The sequence below is a fragment of the Natrix helvetica genome (genome assembly GCF_964273705.1).
Source record: "Natrix helvetica genome assembly, chromosome: 2".
Lineage (NCBI taxonomy): Eukaryota > Metazoa > Chordata > Lepidosauria > Squamata > Natricidae > Natrix > Natrix helvetica.
The window spans coordinates 294,165,092-294,181,269 of NC_138552.1; the positions used below are offsets into that span (position 1 = coordinate 294,165,092).

The following is a 16,178-nucleotide window of genomic DNA, read 5'->3' on the forward strand; positions in this document are numbered from 1 at the left end:
TCCAGCTTACTCTGGAACACCTGAGCCACTGAAAAGGACTGAATTATATCTATAGTGTCAAGTCACAGTACTTTTGACAGCGCTCGTGTGCATTTTGGATTCAGGTTCTGTCAAGATACAGCCTGTTGTGCCTTAAAATAGCTTGCACTATACAGCACAGTGGAGTTGCCATGGTAACGGCTTCGCAGTACTCCACAAGGGGGCTCCCCCTAATACAGGATTGGGATAAATACATGCCCGGCCTACACCGGATTATCAGCTAGCTTAATAAATAAATAAGTGTTTTGGCCTGCTTGGTCACCAACGTCCCATGGGGCTCATCTTTCTCAACAAATATCCCTCCTCCTAAACATGACCACTCCTCAAAATGGCTTCTTTTTTTCATGGGAGCCTTTCGCAGCCTCCTCACCCTGCCATTGCCCTTTTATTCCCAAAGGATGCGTACGTAGAGGCCTTCTTGGAAATAAACAGGATGCCAAAGGATGGAATTTAGCAAGCCAACTTCCTTTGGCGTTTAAACTCAAAGGGAAGTTCGTAGAAAGTGAGGTCAGAATAAAGGAGCCGTTGACCTTTAATTTTGGAATAAAAGCAAAAGAGGCTGGCAAAGGAGACACGGCAGCCAGAAAATCAAGACGCTTTAGTCGCGCGGCAGAGAAAGGGGACCATCAAATTAATTTGGCATGGTTCGTTTCTATCCCGCATTGGTGTAAGAATGTATTGGTTTTGTGATATTAGACCTCCCGTCTTTGACTGGGGAGACCTTATAATTCTCATTATGGGAATATCTTTCGCTCTTTGCAGCAGGTGACAAAAGGGAGGGAGGGAGGGAGGGAAAAGGAAAAGAGGAGGACAGGAAGAAAGGAAGGAAAATTATAGAAAAAGAAAAGAAAGAAAAGAAGGAAGGAAGTAGGAAGGAAAGAATATAAGAAGAAAGAAAGAAAAGAAAAGAAGGAAAGAAAGAAAAAAGAAAGAAGGAAGGAAAGAGAAAAGGAAAGGAAAGAAGGAAGGAAAGAACAAGCGAAAGGAAAGGATGGAAGAAACAAAGAAATAAAGAATGGAGGAACAAAAGAAAGAAAGAAAAGAAAAAAGGTGGGAGGGAGAGAAAGAAAGAAAGAAGGAATGGAAGGCGGGAAGGAAGGGGGAAAGAAAGAAGGAAAGAAAGAATAAAAAGGGGAGGGAGGGAGAGAGAGAGAAAGAGAAACAAAAGAAAAGGGAGGGAGGGAGAGAAAAAAGGAAAGGAAGGAAGAAAGGGAGAAAGAAAAAAGGAAAGAAAAAAGGGAGGGAGGGAGAGAGAGAAAGAAAGAAGGAAGGGCCAGAATGTAAGGAAAAAACGAAAATAGAAAGAAGGAATGGGAAGGGGAGGAGGGAGGGATTCGAAATAGGGAGGAGGAAAGAAGGAAAGGAAGAGAGGGAGATCAGAAAGAAGGAAGAGTAAATATGGAGAAAGGAGGGAGGGAGGCAGGGACAGGAAGACAGGTAAGGTAAATACCAAATGGAAAACTTGAATCCATCCAGGGCAAAGTCTAGGCCTGTTTTTGCACCTACCCACCCCAGCTTCCTTGCCAATACCTGGGTAACTATGATTATGCCAGGAAGCAACCATGGCAACCTGGACAAACAAGCCCTGGTTGCTAGGAAGAGGCCACGGCAACAAGCAGCCAGGAGATTAGGGGTGAAGGACCAGGCGTTTCTCTCCCCCCCACCCCTCACCCACAAGAAAGGGCACCTCCGGGTGTTTGGACTGCGATTCCCAGAATTCCCACGGGATGGAAAGCTAGGGATTCTGGGAGTTGCAGTCCACAAGTCTTAAAGTTGCCAAGTTTGGACACCCCTGCTCTATGGAAAACAACAACCCGGCATTTTTATTCCTTCTCTCCATTGGCTTTGCATGACAACAGCCCCCCCTCCCCAGTCCTGAACGCATTTGATTTTATAATTTACTAGCTGATAACCTGGCATAGCCCAAGTATGTATTTATCCCAATCCTGTATTAGAGGGAGTCCCCCTGGTGGAGTACTGCAAAGCCGTTACCATGGCAACTCCACTGTGCTGTACAGTAGAAGCCATTTTAAGGCGCAACAGGCTGTATCTTGAAAGAACTTGAATCCAAAATGCACACGATCACTGTCAAAAGTACCGTGACTTGACACTATAGATATACCGTATTTTTCGGAGTATAAGATGCACCTTTTTTCCTCAAAAGAGGCTGAAAATCTGGGTGCATCTTATACATCGAATACAGCATTTGTTTGCCTCCCAAAGCCCCGCCCCTTCACCAAAATGGCCGTGCATACCCTTATGGAGGCTTTCGGAGAGATCCTGGGGGCTGGGGAGGGCAGAAATGAGCAAACAACGGGCCGTTTTTTGCCCCCGCCAGCAGCACTCTATAAGCCTCCATAAGGCTATGCATGCAAGTTTTTTGACAAACAGGCCCATTTTCATGAAAAACGGGCAGTTTTTTGCTCATTGTTGCCCACCCCCATGAGCACTCGGCAAGCCCCCCCCCCCAAGGCTATTTATGCCTTTTTTTAAAAAACAGGCCCGTTTTCGCAACAAATGAGCCGTTTCCGTGAAAAACAGGCCGTTTTTGGGAGGTGTGCAGAGAGTCATTTGTTTTTTTTTCCTTTTGGAAAGTTTTTTAACTGATTGATGAGAATTAGATTGATTAAGTGCTGTGCCAGCAGAAACAAAGTCTTAGGTGCTGCAGATTGTCAGCAATTTCTTCTCCAGCACATGGATAAATACACCAGGAAATGGCTACCTACCTACCTACTGTATTTCTCTCTCTCTCCCTCTCCCTCTCCCTATCTACTGTATTTCTCTCCCTATTTCTCTCTCTCTATCCCTCTACCTACCAACCTACCTACTCTCTCTCTCCCTCCCTATCTACTGTATTTCTCTCTCTCTCTTTCTATTTCTCTCTATCCCTCTACCTACCAAACTACCTACTCTTTCTCTTTCTCCCTCCCCATCTACTGTATTTCTCTCTCCCTCTCTATTTCTCTCTATCCCTCTACCTACCTACCTACACTCTCTCTCTCCCTCCCTACCTACTGTATTTCTCTATCTCTCTAACTCTCTCTATTTCTCTCTCTCTCTTTATCCATTTATCTACCTACTCTCTTGCTCCCTACCTACCTACTGTATTTCTCTCTCTTTCTCTCCCTCTCTATCCCTCTATCTACCTGCCTACTTTTTTAAAAATTTGCCTCTTCAAAACCTTGGTGCGTCTTATACTCGGGTGCATCTTATACTCCGAAAAATACGGTAATTCAGTCCTTTTCATTTCAGCGGCTCAAGCGTTCTGGAGTTATGCTGGAACACAGAGATTCGGACACACCCATGCACACACACCGAGGGGTGTTAGGGGTGTCTTATCCCCACAGTATTGGTCTCAAGAGAGTAAGTCATCTGTGTACCACGTTTGGTTGAAATTACACACAATTACACACTATATTCGCTTGGGGTCACGTAATCCCGTTTTGCGACATTCTGAAATAGTCCATGGGGAAAACCAGATTCATTTAACAACCATGTGACTAACAACTGCAGTGATTTGCTTAACAACTGTGGCCAGGAAGATCATAAAATGGGGCACAACTCACTGAGCAAGCGTCTTCCTTAGCAGTCTATGGGGAAGCCCGATTCGCTTAACAACCGTGGGTCTAACTTAATGACTGTCGTGATTCACTTAACAACTGTGACAAGAAAAATCATCAAATGGAACAAAATTCGGCATCCCCATGGTCACGTGATCAAAATTCGGACGCAACGAAGCGTGTGCGTGTGTGGGGAACCGGTGGTAGACTTCTGCGAAACTCACTTCTGATCCATGGGGAAGTCCGATTCGCTTAACAACCTTATGACCAACTGCAGTGATTCACTTAATAACCGTGACAAGAAATGTCATCCAAGGGGGCAAAGCTCACTTTGCAAATGTGCTCGCTTGGCCATGGATATCTTGGACTTCCTCCTGGTCGTAAACCCAGGACTCCTGTCCCCATCAGCTGCGTAATCTTTACAAGCTGAACTTTGATCGGCTGTTCTAAGCTCCCCGCCAGTCCACCTCCTCGCTGTTTTCGCTCTGCCGAGTGGCAGCAACAGGTTTACAAAGGCACAGAGAGAGAGAGAGAGAGAGAGAGAAAGAGAGAGACAGAGAGAGAGAAAGAGTGAGAGACAGAGAAAGAGAGTGAGAGACAGAAAGAGAGAGTGTGTGTGAGAGAGACAGACAGAGAAAGAGAGAAAGGCAGAGAGAGAGGGACACACAGAGAGAGACAGAAAGAGACAGAGACAGAGAGAGAGAGAGAGAGAGAGAAAGAGGAAGAGAGAAAGATACACAGAGAGAAAGAGAGACAGAGAGAGAGAGAGAGAAAGAAAGAGAAGCAGAGGCACAGAGGGGGGGAGGGAAAGATACAGAGAGAGAGAGAGAGAAAGAGAGAGGCAGAGGCAGAGAGAGAAAGAGATGGAGGGAAAGATACACAGAGACAGACAGAAAGAGAGAGGCAGAGAGAGGAGGAGGTAAAGATACACAGAGAGAAAGAGAAACAGAGAGAGAAAGAGAGAGGAAGAGAGAGGGAGAAAGAGAGAGGGAGGGAAAGACACACAGAGAGAGAGACAGAGAGACACAGAGAGAGGCAGAGAAAGATACAGGAGAGAGAGACAGAGAGGCAGAGGCAGAGAGAGAAAGAGAGAGGGGGGAAAGATACAGAGAAAGAGAGGGGGGGCAGAGAGAGGCAGAGAGAGAGAAAGAGAGAGGAAGGGAAAGATACACACAGAGAGAAAGAAAGAGAGAGAGAGAGAGAGTGAGAGAGAAACTCGCTTTCCTACAAGGAAATTTGACTTTTGGAAAAACAAACCCGAGCAAATAAAAACCGACTTTTATTCCGGCCTTTATGGAGGGGAGTGTCCCGAAAGGAAGGCAAAGGAAAAGCTTTCTTACTTTCACTTGGTTTTTAAAATAAAGTTTAAAAACAAATAGAGAAAAGCAAGAGACGGGAAGGATTTTGGTGCTTTGCAAAGGGTGCAAAACACACACACACACACAACAACAATCCCCCCCCCGGGCATTTAGAGGGGGCGTCCCAACACATTCTGGGGGAGGGAGAGAAAAGTGCCTTTTTTGGGTGGGGAGAGAGGGGGAGCAGGGTGGAAAGGAAGAATTTTGCACGGCCCTGACACACTCACAGTTTGCACGGCGGGGAGCCGAAGGCTGGAGGGAAATGTGCAGGGGTGCCCTAATGATTTCTTCCAACAAACCAGTTCACCCAACTGGTCAGAAGGTTAACAACCGATTCTCCCGAAGTGGTGTCAACCGGCTGAATCCCACCGGGCCTTTAGAGGAGGGGGCGTCCCGCCACACACGTGTAGAGGAGAGAAAAGTGCCTTTTGCAAAAAGAGAGAGGAAAAGTCGGGATTTTACACCGCCCTGTCACACTCACGCCTTGCACACTCACCTGAAGGCTGGAGAGAAGGGCGGGGGGGTGGTGTCCAGGAGCACACCAAGCGCGTGCAAGACCCCCGACGACACCAACGCTTTGCAAAATAATAATAATAATGATCAAGGCTGCTAATCAGCCATTAAATAAATACAGGGCCAACCGTCCGAAGGCGGACAGTGGTTGAGCGGGAGGCAAACCCCGGGCTGGATTCCCGGAATGGATTGCAGCTGTCAGGAAAGGCCAGGTGAGAGAGGTCGACTTGCAACCAGCCGTCCCCTGGTTGTGTTGTTGCGAGGGTGTGTGTGAGAGCTGTGCAAAGGGGCCAAAGGAAGAGGCCAGATCCGGCCGGGCAGAAAGAAGGAAATGTGACTCAAAAGGGTGGATTCCTATTTTCTTTTTCCCCTACTGTAAATATGTTTATGGCGGGGCTAAATCTCTTGCCTTGCAAGGGAAGGAAATAAATATCATATTTCACAGGGCGTCCTCGACTTACGACCACAAGGGAGCCCCCGAATTTCTGTTGCTAAGCAAGCCAATTTTTAACAGCATTTTAAACCTGTTTTAGGACCTTTCTTGCCACAGTTAAGTCAACCCTGGCGGTTGGTAAGTGAGTAACACAATTGTTAAGTGAGTAACACAATTGTTAAGTGAGTAACACGGTTGTTAAATGAACCTGGCTTCCGCATGGACTTTGCTTGTCCGAAGGTCGCAAAGGGGGATCACAAGATCCCGGGATACTACAACCGTCGTAAATACGAGCCAGTTGATAAGCGGCTGAATTTTGATTTCATGAGCGTGGGGAATGCTGAAACGGTCGTAACTGTGAATGGTAATGGTAATAAGTTATTTTCTTCAGGGCCGTTGTAACTTCGAATGGTCACTAAACGGATTGCTGCAAGTCGAGGACTACCCTGTATTAACTGCCTACTGGATACAGTTTTTTGTAGAGATGGCCTTGGGAAAAAATCTGCAGTATAAATGAATAAATCAAATTTAAAAATATAAGTCTAACCCCGGAAAACAGGAAATGGTGAGAAAGAAAACCAAGATTGCCTCTCACTGACTTTCTTGGGTATCGGAGAGAGGGAAGGAGAAATGCTGGGAAGGATTCAATCCTTTGCTTTTTGTGGACTACCTAGATTTTCTCTTCTACTGGAACTCGCAAAAAATTCCAGTTTTAATCTTCAAAGAAAGAAGTAGCTATTTTAAACAACTTCTTCCTTTTAAAATAAAAAATAAAAAGGTGAGCACGTTTGCTCTGGTTTCCTAATCTCCCACGTTCAGTTAATTTACAATTACGAAAGTAAATACAGGTAGTGTTAGGTTTCCAAATAGCATCCAAAAGTAAATCAAGAGTCCGAGGCAAAGGATTCCTCAAAGTTCCAATTTATGAAGAGAGCCACGTTGGCACATCTGGGAAAACCCGAATCTGAAAGCTTTCCGGTTTCCCCCACCCAGTTGAAAGTTCAAGATCTTGCCCCCCCCCCCACACCCACAAGTCCATCCCATGGTCCAATCTCCCACTGCCATGCTGGCAGTTCCACCCCTCCAGTTCCGGTCAGGTGCAGCGGTGCACATACAAAGGATGACCTTGGCTTTCTATAAAGAATGTTGTTATGGCTACATATCATCTAACTCCATACAATCCCCACCTCCCATTTTCCCACAATAGAAAATGCATAGTAGAATTATAGAAAGTGTGGCAGGCCAAAGACCCAAAATAAAAGATGACTACAGGCCTGGCAGTAGTCTTTGACTTACGACCACAACTGAGCCCAACATCCCTGTTGTTAAGTGAGACTCACTTTTTTGTGTGAGTTTCGCCCCATTTTGCGACCTTTCTTGCCACAGGTGTTAAGCGAATCACTGCCATTGATTCGTTAGTAAACGGATTGAGAAATGAATCTTGCTTCCCCATGGATTTGGCTGGTCAGAAGGTCGCAAAAAGGGAAGCAAGTGACTTTGGGACACAACAAGAGTCATAAATGTGAGGCAGTTGGCAAGCGTCTGAATTATATAACACATGACTCTGGCGATGCTGCAACGGCATAACTCTGAAACACGGTCCTTACTAAGTCACATGTTTCAGTGCTGTCGTAATTTTGAACGGTCACTAAACAAACTATGGTAAATTGAGGACTATGTAAAGGGGTTACCACAAAGAATCAGGGGTTGAGACAAAGAAGAGGGAGTCAAACTATTCTCCAAGGCACCTGAGGGCACAACAAGAAGCAATGGGTGGAAACTAATCAAGGAGAGAAGCAACTTAGAACTGAGGAGAAACTTCCTGACAGTTAGAACAATTAATTGGTGGAACAGCTTGCCTCCAGAAGTTGTGAATGCCCCAACACTGGAAGTCTTTAAGAAGATGTTGGCTAGCCATTTGTCTGAAAGGGTATAGGGCTTCCTGCCTAGGCAGGGGGTTGGACTAGAAGACCTCCAAGGTCTCTTCCAGCTCTGCTATGGTATTGTATTGTATTATAAAGGTAAAAGTTCCCCTCGCACATATGTGCTAGTCGTTCCTGACTTTAGGGGGCAGTGCTCATCTCCGTTTCAAAGCCGAAGAGCCAGCGCTGTCTGAAGACGTCTCCGTGATCATGTGGCCGGCATGACTCAACATCGAAGGCGCCCGGAACGCTGTTTCCTTCCCATCAAAGGTGGTTCCTATTTTTATATTTGCATTTTTAACGAGCTTTCAAACGGCTAGGTTGGCAGAAGCTGGGACAAGTAACAGGAGCTCACTCCATTATGCGGCACCAGGGATTCGAACCGCGGAAATGCTGATCTTCTGACCGACAAGCTCAGTGTCTTAGCCACTGAGCCACCGCATCCCATTAAAATCAAGGACAACCTGTATATCAAAGTTTCATAAAGTTTCCGGGCACGTAGCTGACTTGTTATGCATTTAACCCACCCTCATGTTGGGGCAGCGACACAAAACGAGATTAGGTTCATTTTGTCCCCATCGTGAGTCTTGTTGAGACAGCTGCCCTACACAGCAATTGTCAGCATTGTGTGGTTGCAAAAATATTCGCTTTCTGAATCCCAATGTTTCTGATACGCAGACGGTTTACCAATGTCCCCCTAATGTCTGATCCTATTGCAAAGGACCCCTGGGGAGAATTCAAAATGCACGGCTTTGCACTCCACGGAGCTACAAGGAAAAAAGCATCCGCTGCCATGTTTTAATTTTTAAACGATTGGACTTTTTAATTGGGCCATAGATCTGCGTAGCGCAGAATCCAGTTCATTAAACACATGGCACTTTCCCTGAGCATCCATCCATCAATCAGAACAGAGCTGGAAGGGACCTTGGAGGTCTTCTAGCCCAGCCCCCCCCACTTCTCAAGCAGGAGATCCTATATCCATGATGGCAAACTTATGGCACGTGGGTGGCACATGGAGCTCTCTCTGGGTGTACGCAAGCCGTTGCCCCAGCTCAGCTCCACCGTGCATGCGTACATCTCTCGCCAGCCAGCTGATTTTCAGAGCAGAGGTGGGTTCCTGCCAGTTCTAACCTCTTTTGTAGAAAAATCTACAGTGCCGTTTAGAACTGGTTCCAGCTTCCTCCCCGCGCCCGTCCGCACATCATCAAGATGAAGAGCGAGAGGAGGAATTCTGGGAGTTGAAGTCCACAAGTCTTAAAGCTGTCAACTTTGAACACCCCTGGGGTTTTTCTTTCTAAAGGGTTAGGGGTGCAAGGGTCTTGTAACTTGACAGCTTTAAGACTTGCACAAATTCAACAATTATGGCACAAACCAGCAGTGGTAATTCCAGTGGTAATCAGCACACTGGGTGCTGTTCCAAAAGCACTGGAATTACATTTAAAACAGTTAAAACTCGTCAAAATCACCATCAGTCAAATGCAAAAAGCTGCACTGCTTGGATCTGCACGTATATTATGAAAATACGTTACAACGTCCTAGGCCCCTGGGTGGGGCCCGACTAGTAATCAATTCCAAATCCAGCGAAACAACTGGCCGCTGAGATACAATATAATAATAATAATAATAATAATAATAATAATAATAATAATAATAATAATAATAATAATCTGAAGATGCCAGAGTCGAAGAAAAAGAACTAGAAAAAATCACGAAATATTGCAACCTGGCCATCGAAACTACACGGCTGTGGATGAAGCATGCAACATTGATACCCACTGTCATCAGGGCACTTGGCACCAGGTCCAAGAATTTTGCAAGATACATCCACAAATTGCAGCTTCCTGCAATAACACCAACGAAAGTGCAAAAAACTGTGCTACTCGGAACATCATATATTTGAAGAAGGTCCTTGGTTGAGACCTAGGACGCTGGCAGCAAACCGTATCAACCATGAGCACCAGTCACTGGTATTTGCAATGCATTTTTGAATGTTCAGTTGGCTGAGTTTCATGTTTAATGAATAAAGTATAATAATAATAATAATATTTCTGCACTGAGCAGAGGGGAGGACTTAACACCAAATAATATAAATGCCCCCTTCTCCTTTGAAGATGAAATAGCCTCTCTGCAAACTGGCTCCTGCTTCTAAACTATCGCTATTTTATCACCAAGGCAAGGTCGAGGCTACCGGCCTGCCGTTGTTCAACCAGGCCTAACCCTGCCAGTTGCCATGGCAACCTTCATCTCTCAAGTGGTCCCCTTCGGTTGCCAGCCAGTGATGGACGGAGGATGCTCAGAGGATGCTCATCCTCCTCAGATAACCTCTTCAAACACCTGAGGGTGAGGTGGGGGCGAGACCATTTTTTATCCTCTTTGGCAACCAATTATAATTTCCCTCCACCAAATTATTTTACTTTATTTACGACGCGTGGAAGAGAATTTGGTGTCTAAAATCTGATCGTTGCTTTATCTTTGAGAGTGTCCCCCCGCCCCACTTAATTTTAATCTCACAATCGTTCATCACTGCACATTAAGATATTTTATCAGCTTGGCTGAGCTTAAAAAGCTGGTTTTCTGCATAGAGGGGAGACCACTAAGAGATGCTAGGATCGTAAATCCATCTGGATTATAGGTCCAGAAGGCGATGGGAAATTGGGGTTAAATTAATCCAGAAAATAATAGTGACATCTCTGTGAAATTCCAAAGAGCCCCGAGGATTCTCTTCCCTCGGTTTTAATTGTTCGACCCCTCCCCTACAACAACCCTACAAGGTAGGCTAGTTGAGGGAGAATGGCCCAAAGTCAACCAAGGAGTTTGCGTGCTGAGATGGACTTGAATCTGGGTCTAACCTCTGCGCCACTCTATTACAGGTGATCCTCAATTTACAACCATTCACAGTTACCATTTGACGTTACAACGCACAGAAAACGGTGATTTATGGCCGCTTTTCACACTTACGACCGTTGCAGTATTCCCATGGCGACGTGGTCAAAATTCAGGTGCTTGGCAAATGGCATGTACAGGCAGTCCTCAACTTACAACAGCTCGCTTATTGACCGTTCGAACTTACAACAGCACTGAAAAAAGTGATTTACGGCTGTTTTTCACACTTATGACCGTTGCAACAACTGCATGGTTACCTGATTTACATTCGGATACTTGGCAAATGACTCACATTTATGACAGCCGCAGTGTCCCTGGCTTGCGGGATCCCCTTTTGTGACCTTCTGACCAACCAAGTCCACGGGGAAGCCAGATTCACTTAGCGACAGGATGACTATTTTAACAACTGCAGTGATTCCCTGAAAAATGTGGCAAGAAAAGTCGTAAAATGGGGTGAAACTCACTTAACGCATTTCTCACTCAGCAACATAAGCTTTGGGCTCAATTGTGGTCGTAAGTGGAGGACTACCTGTATCTATGAGAGTTCCGGGTTTTCTTTGGCAAACTTCTGACAAGCAAAGTTAATAGCCATGTGACCAGCAATGGGATTCAATACAATACAATACAATAGCAGAGTTGGAAGGGACCTTGGAGGTCTTATAAAGTGGTATTAACCCTTCCCGTGATCTTGATTCTATCCCTCTGTTGATGCAGCCTAGAACTGGGTTGGCTTTTTTGGCAGCTGCTGCACACGGCTGGCTCCTATTTAAATGGTTGTCCACTAGGACTCCAAGATCCCTTTCACAGTTACTACTATTGAGCAAGGTACCACCTATACCAGTGATGGCGAACCTTTTTTAGCTCGCGTGCCACAAGTGGGGGGAGCTTAGGGGGGACGTGTGGGGACGTGCCGCACCCATAATGCAACGCGCGACCCCCCAGTGCGCATGCACGAACAAAGCCCTCCCCAGGCTCCAGAGGCTTTATAGGAGCCTGGGGAGGGCAAAAAGAGCCTCCCCCACCCCCCCGGAGGCCCTCTGGAGGCTTCAGGGACTGTCAGGAGGCTTCCCTGAAGCCTCGGAACACTTAAAACCACCCTCTGAGCAACCCGGAAGTCACTTCCGGGTTGCTTGGAGGGTCGTTTTAAGCACTCCGAAGGCTTCAGGGAAGCCTCCTGACAGTCCCTGAAGCCTCGGGGGGGGGCTCTTTTCGCCCTCCCCAGTCCCCTATAAAGCCTCTGGATCCTGGGGAAGGCAAAAAATAGCTTTTAAAAAGGTGAACTCAGCTGGCCAGCGCGCGCATGCGCACTGCCCAGCTGACAGGGCAGCGCCTCGCATGCCCTGACAAATGGCTCCGCGTGCCACCTGTGGCACGCGTGCCATAGGTTCGCCATCACTGACCTATACTGTACCTGTGCATTCCGTTTTTGTTGCCTAAATGTAGAACCTGACTCTTTTCACCATTGAATTTCATTTTATTAGATAGTGCCCGATGTTCAAGTTTGTCAAGATCCTTCTGTATCTTAAGCCTATCTTCTGGAGTGTTGGCTATTCCTGCCAGCTTGGTGTCATCTGCAAATTTGATGAGTTCCCCATTTATTCCCTCATCCAAATCATTGATGAAGATGTTGAAGAGTACTGGGCCTAAAACAGAGCCTTGGGGTACTCCACTGCATACTTGTAGATACTTGCAGTTCCATTGAGGACTACACGTTGAGTGTGGTTGGTCAGCCAGTTACGAATCCATCTGGTGGTGATGCTGTCTAACCCACCTTCTTCTACTTTATCTAGTAGTAGGTTATGGTCTACCTTATCAAAAGCCTTACTGAAGTCCAAGTAAACTATATCAATGGCATTCCTCTGGTCCACTAATTTTGTCACATTATCAAAGAATGCAATAAGATTAGTCTGGCATGATCTGTTTTTGACAAACCCATGTTGGCTTTTGGCTATTACTTTGTTTACTTCTAGGTGTTCACTAATTCGTTGCTTGATTATCTTTTCCAGAATCTTTCCTGGTATTGAGGTTAGGCTGATAGGTCTGTAGTTTCCTGGATCTAATTGTTTCCCTTTTTTGAAGATGGGAACCACATCAGCTCTTTTCCAGTCCTCTGGTAGTTCCCCGGTGTTCCAGGATCTCCGAAAGATATAATTCAGTGGTTCTGAGATCTCATATGCCAGTTCCTTCAGAACTCTGGGGTGTAATCCATCCGGTCCTGGTGATTTGAACTCATCTAGGGTAGACAGGTGCTCACTTACCATTTTCTTCCTTATTTCAATTTGTGTTCCTAATTTTGTGGTGCTGCTTTTGATAGGTTGGACTGTTTTATCCCTTTGTGTAAAGACAGATGCAAAACATGAGTTAAATAGTTCTGCTTTCTCCCTGTTGCTTGTCACCTTCTTGCCACTTTCTCCTAGCAATGGACCAATTGTTTCCTTAACTTTTTTCTTGTTTTTAACATGTTGGAAGAAGCTTTTTTGTTAATTTTTACTTTTGTGGCAAGCCTTTCTTCATTGTGAGCCTTAGCTTTCACTTAGGTTTACTACCGGTTTGCAACTGTGAGTGCAGTTGTGAAGCTGTGAAGTTCCCAGAAGATGCCCTAATTAATTTACGAGCTCGAGACAAAGTTCAAAAGAAATCCAGTCATTTATTAGGAGCAACATTTTGGAATGTTCTTCTGCGGAGCTGAATCTGATTTCAATACAATACAATACAATAGCAGAGTTGGAAGGGACCTTGGAGGTCTTCTAGTCCAACCCCCTGCCTAAGCAGGAAACCCTATACCATTTCAGACAGATGGCTATCCAACATCTTCTTAAAGACTTCCAGTGTTGGGGCATTCACAACTTCTGGAGGCAACTTCTGTTCCACTGATTCATTGCTCTCACTGTCAGGAAATTCCTCCTCAGTTCTAAGTTGCTTCTCTCCTTGATTAGTTTCCACCCATTGCTTCTTGTTCTACCCTCAGGTGCCCTGGAGAATAGCTTGACTCCCTCTTCTTTGGGGCAACCCCTGAGATATTGGAAGATGCTATCCTGTCTCCCCTAGTTCTTCTTTTCATTAAACTAGACATGCCCAGTTCCTGCAACCCTTCTTCATGTTTTAGTCTCCAGTCCCCTAATCCTCTGTTGCTCTTCTCTGCACTCTTTCTAAAGTCTCCACATCTTTTTTACATCGTGGCGACCAAAACTGGCTGCTATATTCCAAGTGTGGCCTTACCAAGACATTATTAACCCTTCACGTGATCTTGATTCTCTCCCTCTGTTGATGCAGCCTAGAACTGGGTTGGCTTTTTTGGCAGCTGCTGCACACTGCTGGCTCATATTTAAATGGTTGTCCACTAGGACTCCAAGATCCCTCTCACAGTTGCTTCTATTGAGCAAGGTACCACCTATACTGTACCTGTGCATTTCGTTTTTGTTGCCTAAATGTAGAACCTTACTCTTGGTTAATGGTGGTTAACCAAATGGTTTCCGGTTAATGGTGTTTGAACTTTACCCGTGTCTCCCCTCCCCTCAGTCTGTGTCATAAATCATATCCACCAACAAGGTGCTGCAGCAGGCTGTGAACTTTCGTGCCTCACACGCCTGCTGAGGAAATCTGAGATCCGACCCTGGTCGAAGGTATGCATGGAATTCTCCCTCCCTTTTCTATGTCAACTTGATAATAAGTCATGGAAATGTTTTACAAGTTGATACCAGCGTGTGGGCCTTCCGTCCATGTGCTTTGCTTGCACGTGTGGTGCGCACGCATGCATGCGGTGTCAAAAACAAGGCTACATAGAATGTTTTGGAGCCCACCCGCAGTTCGGTGCTACCAGTTCAAGCGAACTGGTCCAAACCAACTGAATGCCACCTCTCCATGTGACTAACTTAACAACTGCAGTGATTTGCTTAACAACGGTGGCAAGAAAGGTCATAAAATGGGGCGAGACTCGCTTAACAACCGATTTCCTTAGCAACAGAAATTCTGGACTCAGTTGTGGTCTTAAGTCAAGCACCACCTTTTTCAGTGACACCAACACACAATTCTTCCTCCCTTCATATCCTTCCCTTCCTTCCTTCCCCCTTTTTCCCTTCCTTCCTCTTTTCTCTCTGTTTCTCACTCTTTTCCTCTTCACTTTTCCTTCCTTCCTTCCTCTCATTTCCCCATTCTCCCTCCATTTCTCTTCCTTTTTACTTTTTTCCTTCCTTCCTTCCTCTTGCTTTTCTTCATTCTTCCGCCCTCCATTTCTCTCTTCCTTTTTCCTTTTTTCCTTTTTTCCTTCCTTCCTTCCTCTCATTTCTCCATTCTCCCTCCTTCTATTTCTCCCTCTTCCTCTTCACTTCCTTCTTTCCTTCCTCTCCATTTCCTTTCCTTCCTTTCCTTTCCTTCCTCCATTCTCCCTCCCTTCATTTCGCCCTCTTCCTTTCTACTTTTCTACTTCCTTCCTTCCTCTCATTTCTCCATTCTCCCTCCCTTTCTCCCTCTCTTCCTCTTCTCTTCCTTCCTCTTGCTTTTTCTCCATTCTCCCTCTCTCCATTTCCCCCTCTTCCTTTTTACTTCCTTCCTTTCTCTCCTTTCTCCATTCTTCCTCCCTCCATTTCTCCCTCTCTTCCTCTTCACTTCCTTCCTCCCTCCCTTGCTGAGGTCCACATCTGAACCCCAAAGATGCAGAGGAGGACAGCAGCAGGGCACCCCGGAAAGCTCTCGGTCAGCATCCAGTTGATCGCCCGCAACGCTTTTGCAAACCAAATCTGATAACTTGGCCTGCCAAACTGGGATTCTGGCTCGGCTCCCAACCCTTCACACGTGTCCTAAACTCGCTCCAAGCTATGCTCTTTTTTCCCTCCGCCTCTTCGCGTGGCGAAGGTCCCAGCCTCTCCTGCGCTGCGCTGCTGCCCTCTAGCGGCCGTTGCCGTTTCCCTGGCAGCGCTACAACGCGCATTCAGACAACCCGCGTTGCGGGGAAATCTCTTCGGGAACTGGAGCAAGTTCTAGATACCTGGAAGCTGCATTCACATGACTCGTTAGGCGTGGGAGGTGCATGCTTGTGGAGGACGTTGGCACCCAGCCCTCTCCTAGAAGAATTAAATACTCTAGGAAACATTAAAAAGGCAGAATATTATAATACAATAGCAGAGTTGGAAGGGACCTTGGAGGTCTTCTAGTCCAACCCCCTGCCTAGGCAGGAAACCCTATACCGTTTCAGACTTCCAGTGTTGGGGCATTGGCAACTTCTGGAGGCAACTTCTGTTCCACTGTTTTATTGTTCTAACTGTCAGGAAGTTTCTCCTCAGTTCTAAGTTGCTTCTCTCCTTGATTAGTTTCCACCCATTGCTTCTTGTTATACCCTCGGGTGCCTTGGAGAATAGTTTGACTCCCTCTTCTTTGGGGCAACCCCTGAGATATTGGAACACTGCTATCATGTCTCCCCTAGTCCTTCTTTCTCTTAAGCTAAACATCCCCAGTTCCTGCAACCGTTCTTCAT

The 16,178-nt window shown here is 46.0% G+C and overlaps 1 protein-coding gene and 1 long non-coding RNA gene across 2 annotated transcripts in view; one reads left to right on the top strand and one right to left on the bottom strand.

The window, feature by feature from the left end:
- The window catches only part of RPH3AL (rabphilin 3A like (without C2 domains)), a 41,162-nt gene extending 35,425 nt beyond the window's left edge, over nt 1-5,737 (bottom strand). Inside the window, exon 1 of the mRNA XM_081945489.1 lies at nt 5,454-5,737. The gene's annotated coding sequence lies outside the window, so the exon portion shown is untranslated. The remainder of the gene's footprint in view (nt 1-5,453) is intronic.
- LOC309388304 overlaps nt 1-16,178 on the top strand; it is a 276,665-nt gene that overhangs the window by 209,676 nt on the left and 50,811 nt on the right. The window lies entirely within an intron of this gene.